Source organism: Trichechus manatus, unplaced genomic scaffold (genome assembly GCF_000243295.1).
Source record: "Trichechus manatus latirostris isolate Lorelei unplaced genomic scaffold, TriManLat1.0 scaffold00156, whole genome shotgun sequence".
Lineage (NCBI taxonomy): Eukaryota > Metazoa > Chordata > Mammalia > Sirenia > Trichechidae > Trichechus > Trichechus manatus.
The window spans coordinates 1,867,464-1,883,278 of NW_004444092.1; the positions used below are offsets into that span (position 1 = coordinate 1,867,464).

Consider the following 15,815-nt stretch of genomic DNA (forward strand, 5'->3'; position numbering starts at 1 on the left):
GGGGAGAATGTCAAGCCACAAGAAGACTGCCCCGGGGCAGAAGCTCAGAAGAGACAAGGACCTTCCTCCAGAGTCAAAAGAGAGAGAAAGCCTTCCCCTAGAGACGGGATTCTGAATTTGGACTTCTAGCCTCTTAAACTGTGAAAAAATAAATCTCTGTTATAGCAGCACTAGATAACTAAGAAAGAATCTGGTACCAGAAGAGTGGGGTGCTGCTCTAACAAGTACCTGCAATGTAGAAGTGGTTTTGCAATTGGGTAATCAGTGGAGGCTTCAGCCAAGCACATAACTATCGTGCTACCAGGACTCCTTCATGCATATATAGGAGGAAAATATTAACATGATTTTGGAAAGTTTATTAAAATAAGTCATTCATTATAACATAAAAATATCTATAAAGAATGTCAAAATCAAATACTATTGAGCATTCTACTGTTTTCAACTTTACAGTTTATAAATGGTATACACTATAAACTTCATTATTTGTGTTCTTTGTACAGCCTTATTGACAGATGATGTCTGTTAACTGCTATTTCCTGTTGTGAGGAAATTAACAGAATGTTACTATTCAGGTTTTAACAAATAGATTTCTACTATCCTTTGCTAATCGTAAGGTGCTCTGGTGGCACAGCGGTTAAGCACTCGGCTGCTAACCAAAAGGTCAGTGATTGGAACCCACCAGCCACTCTCAGGAGAAAGACGTGGCAGTCGGCTTCCCTAAAGATTACAGCCTTGGAAACCCTATGGGGCAGTTTTACTCTATCCTATACGGTCACTATGAATCAGAATTGACTTGATGGCAATGGGTTTCGTTTTGGGGGGTTTTGCTAATTATGCTGTGCCTGGCTTTTGCTTAACATTTCACACTACATTTATTTCCTTACTTTGATTTTAGAGCAGCTTATGTGTAAGAATGTGAATTTATATACATTTCATCTTGACCCAGCGGACCAAATCTGATTGCGTTGTTTCTAAGTCAATTCTAGACAGATACTTAAATAGAAATGCACATTACTTTGAATAAACTGAAAATAAGATGATATTTAAATATATACTACCTCTTTCAGGTTTAAACAGGAATGTAAACATGCATATACACATAACAGACAAAACCAAAACAACCGAGTACATGTCGTGTAAAACTCATGAGCTTTACAATAAATATTTCTCTACAAATTTTCAAATACAATGAGAATCATTACCTTAGCATGATTATATACTGACTGTACAGCACCTGGTGGTTTCAGTTTAAAGCAAGACTACTATTATGATAGAAAGAAGAGTAAATGTTTCACTATACTACCATTTTATACAAAATAAAACATCAATATCAGAAGTCAGAAAAATAAAAATGTCAAACAACAGTAACTTTCTCATCAATCAAGCGTATTTGAGAAAAACTAATACAGAATTTCAAATCTGTGATTATGTATATTTATTTTCCTTTCAATTGACAATCTTGAAAAACCGTTTTACAGGGAAAATTTAGTCCTAAGTGTTGGGCTCGTTAATAAACAGAAATAATCCTTCTAAGAAGTTGTGAGTTGAGAAAGGCATGATCACAAACAGAGCAACACATAATGGCATAAACTATGCCTTCATAAAATACAAACATGTAAACAATATCATCTTATGTATGGTAAAAATTCCAGTTTCTACATCTCACAACATGGATGACTCTGGAAGGCATTGTGCTGAGTGAAATAAGTCAATCACAAAAGGACAAATACTGTATGAGACCACTATTATAAAAACTCATGAAAAGGTTTACACACAAAAAGAAACAATCTTTGATGCTTAGGAGTCGGGGGGATTAGGGAGAGAAAAACACTAACTAGACAATAGATAACTGATAACTTTGGTGAAGGGCAAGACAGCACACAATACTGGGGAAGTCGGCATAATTGGAATAAGGCAAGGTCATGGAAGCTTCACATACACATCCAAACTCTCTTAGGGACTGAATTACAGGGCTGAGGGCTGGGACTCATGGTCTCAGGGAACATCTAGTGCAACTGGCATAACATAGTTTATAAACAAAATATTCTACATCCAACTGTGGTGAGTAGCATCTGGGGCCTTAAAAGCCTGCAAGCAGCCATCTAAGATACATCTACTGGTCATATCCCAGCTGCAGCAAAGGAGAATGAAGAAAACCAAAGACACAAGGGAAAGATCAGTCCAAAGGACTAATGGACCACAACTACCAGAACCTCCACCAGACTGAGCCCAGAACAACTAGATCATGCCTAGCTACCACCACTGATTCTGACAGGGATCACAACAGAGGGTCCAGACAGAGCAAGAGAAAAATGTAGAACAAAATTCAAATTCACACACACAAAAAAAGACCAGACTTGCCGGTCTGACAGAGACTGAAGAAACCCTAAAAGTATGGCCCCCGGACATCCTTTTAATTCAGTACTGAAGTCACTCCTGAAGTCCACCCTTCAGCCAAAGATTAGACAGGTCTATAGGGCAAACAATAACAGACGTGAGGAATGTACCACGTAGTTCAATCATGTATACGAGATTAAATGGGCACACCAGCCCAAAGGCAAAGATGAAAAGGCAGGGAGAGTCAGGAAAACTGGACAAATGGAAACAGGGAACCCGGGATGGAAGAGGGGAGAGCACTGACACATCGTGGGGTTGGCAACCAGTGTCACAAAACAATTTGTGTATTAATTGTTTAATGAGAAACTAATTTACTCTGTAGACTTTCACCTAAAGCACACACACAAAAAAAATTCCCAGTTTCTGTGATGAAAAGCGAAAATGTTAACTTTCTTAGGTGAGAAAAATGATTGATGAACCTTAGATTCAAGGAACAGGAGAGAGCAGAAATTATTTTATTATAAAACAATAAAGGCAAAATATTTATTGAATGTGTACTTTTAAAAGACATTTTCTTAAGTATTTTATATACTTAATTTCATTTAATGCTCACATCAATTTTTTGAGGTAGGTGTTCATTATTTATGGTCATTTGATATAAAATAAAAGTGAGGATCAAGAGATTAAGCAGTTTGTCCAAACTTGCAGAAGTCTGAATACAAGTCTAACTCCAAGGACCGCATGCTTTCCATTAATATAATCCAGTAATAGACATTCTATCATCTACCAAGACAGTTCAGTAGTATTAGCCACTGCAACTGTAAAAAAGGCAAAAGGGATACCACACATATTCCTGAAATCTGACTAGTTCAGCAGCTATATCATCCTGCTAGAAAGTGGGGAACAAAACACTTAAGTATATCAATTCTGCTTTTCCAAGCTCTGGCACATCACAACAAATAAGCACTCTAAATTAAATTAAATTCAATCTTAAAGTTCCACTAATACCACTGGAGCCCTGGTGGCAACCAAAAGGTCAGCAGTTCAAATCCATCAGCTGCTCTCCTTGGAAACTCTACGGGGCAGTTCTACTCTGTCCTACAGGGTCGCTATCAGTTGGAACCACTTGACGACATCTAACAACAACAATACCATTTAGTAGACGTAACTTAATGTTAATGTTCTAATTGCATGTTAATACATGGAAATACAGGTTGCTGGTTTTATAAAACTATCTACTTGGATCCTGCATGTTGTATATTTCACACTATGTATATTATACATCTGTTTAATCATGTCTTTTATTGTTGTAAGAAATATTTTATTATTATAAAAGAGAGTTTACCCAAAGTCATCTTACTAGTTAACTTATGAATTATAGTGGTTTCTTGGATATCAATACCAAAAAGAAAAAAAGTCATTTTCTGGGGAAAAATACATATACTGTATATAAAAGTAATACAAGCTAATGCTCAAACTACAGAAGGATGGATTCCTTTCTTACTGAAACACTTTTCTCTTAGCTTTCATAACACCTACTTTCCTGGTAACTCTCTGGCTGTTCTTTCTCAATCTCTTTTATGGGATTCCCCTACTCTATTCCAGCTCTGAATGTTGGAGCTCCCCAGGTCTAGGTCACCTTATTGCTCACATTATAATCTGCCGTCTTTCCTTGTCATTCACTATTTCCTCCCTAGGTGATCCCACTCATGCACAAAGATGTAAACACAATCTACATTCTAACAATCCCCAAATTTATACTATAAGCCCAAACCTCTGCTTTCTTTTCTGCAGCTCTACTATATTAACAGTTGCTTTGTCCAAAAACTGAACACTTGATCTATGCCCCCAACCAAACCTTTTCTCTAGACTTCTATATCCTGCACCCTGTGGCTCATGTCAGACACTTGAGATTAATTCTGGGGTACCTCCTTCTCATATTTAATCCATCACCAAATCCCCAATTACATGCTGAATGTGTACAATTCTCTCTCCTTCTACTGATATCTCTCGATCCAAGTCATCACCATCTCTCACCTGCACTATTATTGCTTTAGGGAACATCCTTCCCATTCTCCTCTCCAACAACCAGTGAGGTCATTTAAAACAAAACCAGGTCCTATCACAACTTTGATAAAAAACCATTCAATGATTTCCCACTGTACTTTAGAATAAAATTCAAACTACCAAGCCTTGTATGTTCTAACCTATCTGTGCCTCTCCATCTTCATCCCATGTTACTCGCTTTCCTTTCTGCTCTAGGCCATACTGATCTGACTTTAGTTCTTCTAGTAAGCCAAGATCTTTACTGTTTTTGCACATGCTAGTCTATCTACTGGAAACACTTTCCTTGCCTAAATAACTCTAACCCATCCTTCAAGTCTCAGTTCAAATATCTCTTCCTCAGAGAGGCCTCTCCTAACTCCCCAAATTAAAATAGTTCCCTCCTATAATTCTCTCTCAGAGCATCCTTTCCTTTCCTTCATATCACTTGTTACTATTTATAGGAGTCCCTAGATGGCGCAAATGGTTAAGCGCTCAACTACGAGACAAAAGGATCACAGTTCAAACCCACCCAGAAGTGCCTCAGAAGACAGGCCCAGCAATTTGCTTCTGAAAAGTCACAGACCTAAAAACCCTATGGAGCAGTGCTATCCTGCACACATGGGGTTGCCATGAGTAGGAATCGTCTCCACGGCAACTAACAACAAACTACTTGTAAGTTTGTGTGTGCGTGTGTGTAAACGTTTGGCTCTTTAACTAAACTGTAAGATCCATTAAGAGAGGCACCATGTCTGTCTGTGTCATCACTGCATAGCCAACATTTTGCACAGCAACTGGCACATAATAGACGCTCTATAAATATTCGCTGAATTAATCAATTAGTGAAAAGTCCCCTTCTCAACCTAGACCCTATTCCCAGGCCCTGGAAGCAACCATTGCAACAGTTTCTTTTTTATCTTTCCAGATATGAAAGAATACAAACATGAACATATTTTAGCATACTTTTCTACTATACATTTTTATATTTCAATTAAATCAAAAATAGTTTTAAAAAGTAGTAGAAAAGGGGCCTTAATAATAATTAAAATATACTGAAAATTGTTGAGAATTTGACTAGAAAAGTATTACAGAATGAGGCCATTACTATGAAAACTTTCAACACTTCAACAAATATTTACTGAGCATCTATTATGTTCCAGATTCTGTACCACATGATGGAGGTGGATCATTTCAGTACTGATTTAACAATAGCATTTTTCCACAATTTATGGTTAAGTTTTAATAGGTAGTTGATAGGAAAGATTTCTTCAACAACATCGTAACTATGTTGCTTTTGTTGTCAGGTGCCCTCAAGTCGGTTCCGACTCACAGTGACTCTACACACCACAGAATGAAACACTGCCCAGTCCTGCGCCATGCTCACAATCACTACTGTGTTTGAGCCCATTGTTGCAGTCACAGTGTCAATCCATCTTGTTGAAGCTCTTCCTCTTTTTCCATGGTCTTCTACTTTACCAAGCATAATGTCCTTCTCCAGGGACTGGTCCCTCGTGATAACATGTCCAAAGTACAGGCGACCAAGTCTCACTATCCATGCTTTGAAGGAACATTATGGCTGTACTTCTCTCAAGACAGACTTGTTCATTCTTCTGGCAGTTCACAGTATGCACAATATTCTTTGCCAACACCATAATTCAAAGGCATCAATTCTTCTTCAGTCTTCCTTATTCATTGTCCAGCTGCTGCATGCATATGAGGTGATTAAAATTACCATGGCTTGGATCAGGTGCACCTTAGTTCTCAAGGTGACAACTTTGCTTTCTTCACTGCTGTTTCCATGGGCGCTGATTGTGGATCCAAGTAAAATGAAATCCTTGACAACTTCAGTATTTTCTCCGTTTATCATGATGTTGCTTGTTGGTCCAGTTATAACAATTTTTGTTTTCTTTAAATTAAGATGTAATCCATACAGAAGACTGTAGTCTTTGACCTTCATCAGTTAAGTGCTTCAAGTCCTCTTCACCTTCAGCAAGCAAGGCTGTGTCATATGCATATCTCTGGTTGTTAATAAGTCTTCCTCCAATCCTGATGCCCCAATCTTCATATAGTCCAGTTTCTCAAATTATCTGATCAGCATACAGATTAAGTACGATAAAAACATACAACCCTGATGCACATCTTTCCTGTTTTTAAACCATGCGGTAACCCTTGTTCTGTTCAAATGACTGCCTCTTGGTCTATGCACAGGTTCCACGTGAACACAATTAAGTGTTACTGAAGTCCTATTCTTCACAATTTTATCCATAATTTCTTATGATCCACACAAATGCCTTTGCACAGTCAATAAAACACAGGTAAACATCTTTCTGGTATTCTCTACTTTCAGCCAAGATCCATCTAACATCAGCAATGATATCCCTGGTTCCAGGTCCTCTTCTGAATCTGGCTGGAATTTCCAGCAGTTCCCTGTTGATGTTCTGCTGCAACCATTTTTGAATTATCGTCAGCATAATTTTACTTGTGTGTGATAATTAATGATATTGTTCAATAATTTCCATATTTCATTGGATCACCTTTCTTTGGAATGGACACAAATATGGATCTCTTTCAGTCGGTTGGCTAGGTAGCTGTCTTCCAAATTTCTTGGCATAGACGAGTAAATGCTTTTGGCGTTGCCATCTCTTTAGTGAAACATCTCAACTGGTATTCCGTCAATTCCTGGAGCCTTGTTTTTTAGCAGTGCCTTTAGTGCAGTTTGGACTCCTTCCTTCAATACCATCGGTTCTTGATCATATGCTACCTCTTGAAATGGTTCAATGTAGACCAACTCTTCTTGGTACAGTGACTCTGTGTATTCCTTCCACCTTCTTTTGACACTTCCTGTGTGGTTTAATTTTTTGCCCATACAATTCTTCAATACTGCAACTCAAGGCTTGAATTTTTTCTTCAGTTCTTTCAACTTGAGAATGTCAAGCATGTTCTTCCCTTTTGGTTTCCTAACTCCAGATCTTTGCACCTGTCATTATCATACTTTTCTTTTTAAGCCACCCTTTGAAATCTTCTGTTCAGCTCTTTTATTTCATCATTTCTTTCATTTGCTTTAGCTATTCTGTGTTCAAAAACAAGTTTCAGAGTCTCTTCAATAACTATAAATTGGTTAATTTTTATTACATCAAAAAATACAAATATTTTCTTTAGAAGTACCAAAATAACTGTGCTTTGTCATTTTACATGGGTGTTAAGTACAAGTTTTAAATCAACTTATTAAAAATGTAATAGTCCCATTTTCAAATGATGAAGAAATGCAGGTTTTGCTCAGTGTTCATCATGTTAATTGTAGTTAACTGAAAAGTCTGCAATTTTTTTTCAGTAAGTTGACAGTGTCATGTTTATTCAAGTTAACGTTGGCTCAATAAATAGCAGAGGGGACCTCAACTGTCATTTTAATCATGTTTTAATTCACTGCATTAAAAACATTTTAAAACACATACACACACACACACAAAACTACTTCTTTGTTTTTTTCCACGCACTTAAAAGAAATTTAAAGTTCCCCTATTAAGGTCAACACCTGGGGAAACCTCATAAGAACTATTCCCCAAATTACTGCTTCATGGTACAAAACAGAGGCTTTATAACCTGAGGAAGTTAATATAACATGCACTATTGCTCAGGGACTCACAGTGGCACTGGTAAACTCTGCCATGCTATTAGCTTAATTAATGCTTCATCAAATGAATGGAGTGAAGAAAAACAAAAAGCCTAAAAGTCAGGATTTAAAGAAACAATGAATTCTTGATTTCAATATTAACAGAAGAAGACATTAAACTTGTTCCTACTCTCAGACTGTCTTGAATTCTGACAGCCACATGTCAAGACACAAATGGATGGCTGGATAAAGTCTTAAGAAACTAAATGATTAAGGAATCTATTGATTGCTGTATATGGTAAACTATAACTGAGGTTTATAATTCTTCAGTATGGAAAGGGTAATACAAAAGATAGAGTACAACAGTTATGAACTATTATGAAAGGTATGTCCTACTTGAACTTGTTCCTAGAATTTCAGAATTCTAGAACAAAGACACGAAGTTAAATTTGAAGTAATTTAGGAAAAATATTATTTTAAGGTATAGGTAGAAAACATCAATCTTACTATAAAAAGTAGTATAAAACTCTAAGTATGATAGTTTGAAGGATTTGGGTGATTTTTACAGATTTTTTTGGACTAAAAAAAGTAATCTTGTGATATTTGGGAGGGGATAGAAAATAACAAACTTTTTAAGGTATTACAAAGGATAGTGATAAATTCCCAGAAAGCATCCTTTTAGGTGGTTTGAGAACACAGGTTTGAACTTAACATGGAAAATGTACAGCTCACATTATAATCTGCTACGGAGAAAATGGATTTTGGTTAGAAGGAGAAGAAAAGAAGTAGAATAATAAGGAGAAGCAGCAGCTGCAGCAGCAGAAGAGAGCATGAGAGGCAGTCTGCTTTTCAAAATTAAAGTGAGTCGGCTGCTCAGAATAAAAATCTGCCTTATGTCCTTAAAGTAGTAGCAATTTCAGGGTTTTGGGAAATTTTAACAATTATGCTCCTACTTGAGGGGGTAAAAGGGTTCACTGTAGTAACTGGACCCTTAACAGTCTTGACTTATTTAAGCTGCCTTCCTATTTTCCCCATTGCCCCATGTAGCTGTGAGGCTTACTCACATTTCTCTTCCGGCACGTCTTGGTTAAGCTTCCTGTGCTCTCTTTTGTATAGACAAATAAGTAGAATCTGAACATCTTTACAAGTTTCTCTAAAATGGCAAGCTGGGTAGTTTCTTCTACTCCTCACAGATTCATTTCATTCCAAAGTGGAAATTTAAAAATCCTGTATCTATCTATTTCAAGAAATACTAAGTACCTTTGACCCTAACATAAATATCCAGGTTTTCTGAGAGTCCCAAAAAAAGTTATTACTTGTTTGACTTGCTACGTCACTAGCATCACCGATTAATTTTCCTGAGAAAAAACAGATCATGAATAATCTAAAATTTGAAAATATTTCAGACCTTTTTTAGACAGCAAAGGTGCCGAGATTAAACCACAATGCACAAGAGTAAATACTTCAAAGAGACACTGGTTGAGCTACTGATGCTACAAAGAAGTGTTTTATTTTGCTGAACTCTACATGAAAAGGGCAGGTGTTAACAACAGGGAGGAGGGTGCCAAATCACACCTGAAGTTACAGGGTACAGTGACCTACTGACAAAATTTTACATGGACCAAGCTAGATAATGACAAAACCAAAACCAAACCCATGGCCATCGAGTCGACTCCGACTTGTTGTGACCCTGTAGGACAGAGGAGAACTGCCCCACAGGGTCTACAAGGCTGTAAATCTTTACTGAAGCAGATTGCCACATCCTTCTCCCCCAGAGTGGCTGATGGGTTCAAATTGCTGACGTTTTTTGGTTAGCAGGCGAGCGCTTTAACCACGGTGCCATCAGGGCTCCCTAAGATAATGCAAGTGAGATATAAACTGACTGCATGATTAAACCTCAAATGCCTGCTGATGCAGCAACTCACTACTAAACATTCTTATGCTCTCATCTGTGGCCTGTTAAATTAAAAAAAACTGATACTTTAACCAACTGTGCCAATTTCCTACTTTAAAAATATATTAAGGTATACTTAATTAAGCTACCTAAGGTATACTTATGTAACAATTAAATGTCTGAAATACCTTATTTTAAATGTTTATAACCTGTTGAAGCATTATGCCAGAATAATGGTGCTGAGAAGTAAAAATAATTTCTGTAATTTCTGCCTGTTCTTTCAGGGATCTAAACAAGAATTCACTCCCTACATCGTCTCCTTGTTTTAGTTTCCTTTTCCCATTCTCTGTCTCACTTGAGAACTTACAATGTCAACCCTGCAGCTAATGATTCGAACTTCTCCAGTTAGCATCTGCACATGGCAGCTATAAAAGAAACACTGACACTTTACCCACGACAGTAGGGCAGTGCCATCTTTGAGCATCAGCACCATCCCAGAGAGGATGAGCGCTGGAGGTTCCAGCCTGCAGGAAACAGGAAAGCAGGCGAAACACACAATGACACAGATGCATGTGATCAGGGATGGATCATCCAATAGGCAAGGTAAGCACAGTGCTTACCTTGCTTACCAGGTCATTTGTAGTAAACAATTTCACAATTTTTCACCATATCAGAGACTGCTTTCTAGGTATGGCTGGCTTCTGTCTCTCTCCTAACCCCACAGCACCTTCCTACAGAATCAAAACCTCTTTTCAAATTTACAGTTCCTGACAGGGGCATATGACCCAGTAAACAAGGTAAGTATGAGTTTACTTGTGCTTGCTTACTAATCTGTAATGAACAATTTCACATGGGAGTTTCACCACATTAGACATGAAACTGTTCACTACAGATGATCTGGTAAGCAAGGTAAGCACCATGCTTACCTTGCCTGTTGGATAATCCGCCCCTGCATGTGATGTTGCTAGGTAGGGGCGGATTATCCAATAAACAATGTAAGCACGGGCTTAGTTACTAACCTATAGTGAACAATTTCACTACAGATTAGCAAGTAAGTACAAGTAAGCCTGTGTTTACTTTGCTTACTTGGTCATCCGTCCCTGTCAGGGACTGTAAATTTGAAAAGGGTTCATTGGGAGACAGACAGATGCCAGCCGTCCCTAAGAAGCAGAGTCTCTAATGTGGTGAAAAAATATGAAACTGTTCACTACAGACGATCTGGCAAGCAAGAAAATTTTCCTGATGCATAGCACTTGGTCACAAGGACAAATAAAGTTCATTTATATTCATTGCTTAATGGCAATGTTTTTCTACATCCATATTATTTTTTGCAATACTTTAATATTGATGCAACAACCTAGTGTGAATTGACCTTGAACAATAGCCCATTAAAGATCACCAGGTGCTGCTTGAACCAATAGTCAGTGTCAAATACCACAGTGAGGTATTCAACTCAGATAGGAATTATTTAAATTTGATGACTTGATGAATACAGCAATAATTTACTTTTCGGCACTAATGGCACTGGGAGGACAAGCCTCCCTTTTGTTTGTTTCCTTTTCGGGTTCAGTGAGTCAGATCTAATACTGGAAAATTTCATAAAATACGCCAAGTTCCTCCACTATCGACACTAGTCCTCAGTCATACATTAACTACCTTTAAGAAACTGGATTAATTTTTCAAAAACTAAGATATTATTGTTTAATAGTCTATAGATCCTTTTATCAATTCAAAATAATTTTACCCCATATGTATCAAAATAACATTTTTCTATTAGCTCAGCTTTAGAATCCATTTTCTCAACTGGTAACATGAAAAACTATGTCATTACTTTGTTTAAAGGCGAATACTAAGACAAAGTCTTATTAACACCGGATTTTCCCATTACATAAAAATGGCTAATACTTATTGAGCACTTCATGTATGCAAATGCTGGAATAAGCCTTTGGCATGCATTACGTCCTTTACTCTTTACAACAATCTGAAATCAGACGTTATTATTATCCCATTTTACAAAAGACCCACAGCTAATTACATCACTGGAACCATGTTTGAACTCAGGTTTAACGGGCTCAGGGGTCAAACTGCTGGCTACCTGGGTGAACTGCTTCTTGCTTCGTTCTTCCACTGCAATTTACCACAGATAACTCCCAGGAAATGATTTGGTCCAAATAGCCAAGAGGATTACTCAGGGTAGGCCTCTTCCAAGCATGAAGTACCATTAGGTAAGGAAAACTAGATTAAACTCCAAGATATGCTCCATAATCAAGCAGATGGTTAAAGAGATGACAGGTATAGCCAAGGAAGTAAGACTTCGTTTCAAGAAAAAGAAAATATTCAGGGTTAATTAACAAGCAAATGTACCAACCTGAAATTACGGTATTGCTAGATTTTATTTTAAAATTTGTTGTGTGCCTTCAACTTGATTCCAACTCACAGCAACCCTATAGGACAGAGTAGAACTGCCCCGGATGGTTTCCTAGGCTGAAATCTTTACAGGAGCAGATTACCAGGTCTTTTCTCCCACAGAGAGGCTGGTAGGTTTGAACTGCGGACCTCTCAGTTAGCAGCCAAGCACTTATTACGCGACCTTGCCTACATTCCAGTCTTTAAGTAACTATAAAAAGACAATACCAAACTTTCAAGGAGACAAATTTAGCAAAAGTTTATTGGCAAATAAAGGAAAATCGTTTTCTGATAGATGAAAATATAAAGGTTATTAAAACTTTATAAATCTCAATGTACACATTAATAGTACAGCCACTGTTGTATCACAAAAATAAAACTGTCATAGGTAGAATGAATCAAATAATATTGAGTTTTTCCTACTGATTTTGTCCTTTAACTACACTGTGGTGGTACTTTAGTTTCTCCAGGCTTTTGATCAAACAACACGACTAAACATTATTTAGTCTAGAGATTAAATAATGCACAAAACAAAATTCAAATTTAAGAATTGGTGGTGGGTTTGTTCAGAAACCTCAGCTTCCTGCCCAAGAGGAGAAACTGTTGTTGGCTGTTGTTAGTGCCGTCAAGTCAATTTCCACTCATATTGACTTCATGGAACAGAACAGAACTGCCCCGTAGGGCTTTTTAGGCTGCAGTCTTTACTGGAGCAGACAGTCAGGTCTTTCTCCCAAGGAGCCACTGGGCAGGTTCAAACCATCAACCTTTAGGTTATCAACCCAGCACTTATCCATTGCACCTGAGCACCCATTATGTGCCCAGCACTGGGCTGGGTATTTGACAAATGTTTTTGGATCTAAACCTTATTACCAGCCCTACTGAGACAATGTCGTCATCCTCCTTCCACAGCTGAGGAAACTGAAGCCCAGAGAGATTAACTAACTCACTTAAGTAAGAAGCAGAGCTGAGACTCAAATCCAGATCTGTCTGACTTACTAGACATCACATTTTCCCCTAAATTAATATATGAAATTAAACGATTTTTTAAGCTTAACTCCTTTCTCTCCAAAAGACCACAGGAAAGGTAAACGTTGCATATGAACATAATCATAGTCACTGAATTATACATGTAAAAATTGTTGAATTGGCAAAAGTTTTGTAATACATATATTTTACCACAATTAAAAAAAAAAGACTACAGGAAATTTAGCTTTAGAGAACTTTCTGGGCAGGCGCACAGCCCAGACCAAGAAAGGGAAACCCCTCACAGAGCCAGGCAGCTACCTTGACTGGGGAGACAGCAGGGCCTGTGGGGACACCAGAAGGCTGAGTGATCTCCAGTGACCTGGGTTGTTTTCCATTTGTTTGCTACCACTAGGGAATGGAAACTTGTAGCCAGGCTCTGACCGTCATGGATGCACAGGCAGAGGATGACATCTGGCTTCTGAATCATGAAAAAGGCTCAAAGGAGATATGGTGACTCCCATCTAAACACACGGAGGACACTAGTCTGGTAGTTTATATTTTGCTCTTGTCACTGTACACGAAGACATCAAGAAACAATTTTAGGATTCAGAGAGAGAACACTTTCTTATAGAAAAGAAAAAGATGTTTTGAAGAAACATGGGAATCCAATTAGATGAAGAAACAAGTTCTGTGAAATGAAATCAATAAGGGCTACCACGCACATCAGGAGGTCTGCACTGATAAAGACAATCTGAAGAGCATATTAGAAAAAGATGAATAAAGACAATTCTGAGTCTTTGAAAGCATGGAGTGAAGAGCTACAATCTAAATAAGCAGAAGTCCTCCATTTAAAGACAGAGGAGAAAATTCAGCAGGTGAAGAGGAATTTAAATCCACCTTCATCAAACTGGGAGGTGGGAAAGTTGAGCTGTGACCTGAAGATCCACGGTTTGGAACAAAAGCTGGAACTTATGAGGAAGAAATGAAGCAATCTCAAAATAGAGCTACAAAAATCCAAACAAAGGCATCAGTATCAGGAAGAGGATCTGAACAGCAGATACAAGACCAAGCTTTTCAAGTGATAATATGTAGCATTCATACAGGGAACCGAAGAGAGAAATGATTAATTTACATCTGTGACTTAACTGCAGGGTAAACTAGAAAAACACTGGTAACCTCAACTGCAATTAACAAAGTCTCTGCCCCAAGAGAATGCATTAAGACCTTGGGAAGGACGGTACAAAACTGCATATGATGCATTTTACTGCAACGTTCAAGACATTCCCCCTCTCTCACCAAATGCAAACCTGTTTGTAATAAATACTACAACTTCATCTTTACCAGAAAATATAAAGACTTTATGATAGAAAGCAATTCTGCAATCATGGACAAATGAGAGATCCACTCCTAAAGATGGCACAAACTTTCAGGAACACAACTCCTATGGCAAAAATCCTATGGAAGACAATCTGTGAATGTTCCCAAGTCCTCCTAAATCAAGGCAGGCAGGCTTTGGGGAAACTAAAACTTCGCCTCTTCCTAACCTGTCTCTGCATTATTTGGATCAGCATAATCAAAACTACCTTTATGGGAATTAATCTGGAAGAGATCCATATCTGGAGATGAGGACATGGGACTCCCCCAGTGGTTCCCCAAGGAATGTGTGTAACAAACTAAAAGTAAAGTTGGATTAGAAGTTTGCAGAGTTCTTTCGTGTGTGTGTGTGTAAACTGTACCTTAAAAATTACCTTTAAATTATACTATATTTCCTTCATCTCTGATACCAAGATGGTTATTTCTAGCTATGATATCTGTGTTCTCCAGAGTGGTATGCTGTCATTCACCCAATGTCAACTTTTCTCTCTGTCCCCAAAACAATGTTTAAGGCATAATCACTCTTCACAGACAAATCATCATCTATTAATGGTAATTTACTAGATATGTTCCTTGAAAGTTTTTTTTTACATCATTGGTTTTGTTAAACTCAGTGTTTCATGATAGAAACTATTAAAAAAAAAAACTCCGTATCATCTGTGTCATTAAGTACACTTTCATAGTACACCGACACATAATTTTGCTTTAAAGACCAAAAGATACACAGTAAGGTGAAAGGCAAATTAACGGAAATGATAGGTAACTATTTATATTTTAAGAAGAATGAAAAACAAGAGGCTAGGCATCTGATTTCAGCAAGGTTTGGGGAAGGGCTTCATTTTAACCATACTCCTCATATCTTGAGTATTTATGATGAAATTCAAATATATAACAGTGTTAATATAGTCTTGAATATAATGAAGAATAACAAATCTTTCAAATTTGGGTGAAAACTGATTGATGAGAGATATTTAATCTTGAAAACTAAAAGCACTATACCCCAATGGTCTCACCCCTTCGGCAGCAAGGGAGAATGAAGAAAACAAAATACAAGGAAAAGATTAGTCCAAAGGACTAATGGACCATAACTACCACAGCCTCTAGCAGACTGAGTCCAGTACAACTAGATGGTGCCCAGCTACTACCACTGACTGCTCTGACAGGGATCACAACAGAGGGTCCCGG

At 37.7% G+C, this 15,815-nt stretch overlaps 1 protein-coding gene and 1 pseudogene across 10 annotated transcripts in view; one reads left to right on the plus strand and one right to left on the minus strand.

The window, feature by feature from the left end:
- The window catches only part of UMAD1 (UBAP1-MVB12-associated (UMA) domain containing 1), a 221,536-nt gene that overhangs the window by 131,470 nt on the left and 74,251 nt on the right, over positions 1-15,815 (minus strand). The window lies entirely within an intron of this gene.
- Positions 10,974-15,729, plus strand: LOC111822308 (5-azacytidine-induced protein 2 pseudogene; annotated as a pseudogene).